Genomic DNA, 2424 nt, shown 5'->3' on the forward strand with positions numbered 1-2424 from the left:
TCTGGTGGGGAGAAAAAGGTCAGACTGAATCCTATTCCTTTCCTCCCATGGACTACTCTAACTCCACATGTATTTAGGCTAATCAGATTTCTCTGGTAGCCTCCAGCACCCAAATTTTTTAACAAGAATATTGGAGGGTCAATAATATCTAACTCCACACATTAACTCTATGCTCAAGTTCCTTGCATGTTTCCTACTTATACCTGGCACATCCGAAGTTGCACGTTCCATTAGAATGTCGGATTAAAATGACCTTGGTCCTGTACTCTCCTAGCCCTGAGGACTTGAGCAGCCAGTGGCAGTGCCCACAAAATGTGACTGTTACACAGCCAGCCCAGTGGGCGATATAACCCCTGAGCGCCTTCTTCAAATAAGAGAGTGTTGGACCTACCAGTGCCCAGATTTTAGCACCTTCTCTCGTTCCATGGGTTCATTCATGGAATAAAGCCAGACTCATTCATGTGATACAGAGAACATAAAATATTTGTTGAGCTCTACTCTACTACATTCCAGGCATTATTTGCAGTGATGGCAATATAATTGTGAACAAGAAACCAGTTCCTGCCCTCACAGAGCTTCCAGGCCAGAAGTTATTCTAAGCTTGAGAGATGGGCTCTGCCAAGCTAGAGTTTACTTTCTTTTGGCTTGTATGTTAATTCAAAGGCAGTATCTCACTCTACCAGTGGGATTTGACGGCGTGATGTCACAGAAAGTTCGCTCCCAGACGTGGGTCCCTCAGCTTCCTGCCTCAGAAGCACACAGCAGCAGGCATCGTGGGAAGGTGAAGAGCCTCCCTAAGGATGACCCTTCCAAGCCGGTCTGCCTCACAGGCTTCCCGGGATACAAGGCTGGCATGACCCACATCATACAGGAAGTCGACAGGCCAGGATCCAAGGTGAATAAGAAGGAGGTGGTAGAGGCTGTGACCATTGCAGAGATAACGCCCATGGTGGTTGTGGGCATTGTGGGCTACGTGGAAACCCCTCAAGGCCTCTGGACCTTCCAGACCGTCTTCGCTGAGCACATCAGTGATGAGTGCAAGAGGCGCTTCTATAAGAACTGGCATGAATCTAAGAAGAAGGCCTTTACCAAGTACTGCAAGAAATGGCAGGATGAGGATGGCAAGAAGCAGCTGGAGAAGGACTTCAGCAGCATGAAGAAGTATGGCCAAGTCATCCGCGTGATTGCCCACACCCAGATGTGCCTGCTTTCTCTGCGCCACAAGAAGGCCCACCTGATGGAGATCCAGGTGAATGGAGACACCATGGCCCAGAAGCTGGACTGGGTCCACAAGAGGCTTGAGCAGCAGGTACCTGTGAAGCATGTGTTTGGGCAGGACGGGATGATCGACCTCATCAGAATGAGCAAGGGCAAAGGCTACAAAGGGATCACCAGTCGTTGGCTCACCAAGAATCTGCCCCACAAGACCCACCAAGACCTGCTCATGGAGTCCTGTATTGGGGCATGGCATCTTGCCCGTGTTGCCTTCTCTGTGGCACGTGCTGAGCAGAAAGGCTACCATCACCGCACTGAGATCAATAAGAAGATCTATAAGATTGGCCAGGGCTATCTTATCAAGGATGACAAACTGATCAAGAACAATGCCTCCACTGACTATGACATGTCTGACAAGAGTATCAACCCTCTGGGTGGCTTTGGCCACTATGGTGAAGTGACCATTGACTTTGTCATGCTGAAGGACTGTGTGGTAGGAACCAAGAAGTGAGAGCTCACCCTCCCCACAAGTCCTTGCACCAGCAAACCAAACGGCGGGCTCTGGAGAAAACTGACCTTAAGTTCATTGATACCACCTCCAAGTTTGGCCATGGCCACTTCCAGACCGTGGAGGAGAAGAAAGCATTCATGGGACCACTCAAGAAAGACTGAATTGCAAAGGAAGAAGGAGCTTAATGCCAGGAACAGATTTTGCAACTGGTAGGGTCTCAATAAAACCTATTTTCCACTGGAAAACAAAAACAAAAACAAGAAAAAGACAAAGGCAGTATCTCTTCAAACAGCAGGGACTTGCATTGTAGCTGTGTGAGTTCACCTTTGTTTTGTAGGCATAAATCACCACCCCCTTTAAAAAACAAATAAAATGTATTTTCTAAAGTTAACTTATGTAAGAGAAAGTTCCAGAAATGCTGCCTGGTCCTGAAGGGCAAGTGAAACATTAGCCTGTCTCCCCGAGGCTTTGTTTCAAAACTCCACAGGTCCATTTGCACCCTGTATTTTGAATGTGATCAGCTACATAATAACCCTTTACTTTTTTCCACACTATGGCACCTTCCTTGGAAGAGCTTAAGGTGTTTTACAGCCATTATCTCATCAACCCTCACCCTGGGGAGTGCTGGGGGTGGCACAGCATATATTATTGTCTCTATTTTACAGAAGGGGACATTATGATGGCACAAGAAGTTAAGT

At 47.4% G+C, this 2424-nt stretch overlaps 1 pseudogene; it reads left to right on the plus strand.

Annotated features, from left to right (window-relative positions):
- The first annotated feature begins 838 nt into the window (after positions 1 to 838).
- LOC698625 (large ribosomal subunit protein uL3 pseudogene) lies at positions 839 to 1911 on the plus strand (annotated as a pseudogene).
- Positions 1912 to 2424: the final 513 nt, after the last annotated feature.

Source organism: Macaca mulatta, chromosome 7, assembly GCF_049350105.2.
Source record: "Macaca mulatta isolate MMU2019108-1 chromosome 7, T2T-MMU8v2.0, whole genome shotgun sequence".
Lineage (NCBI taxonomy): Eukaryota > Metazoa > Chordata > Mammalia > Primates > Cercopithecidae > Macaca > Macaca mulatta.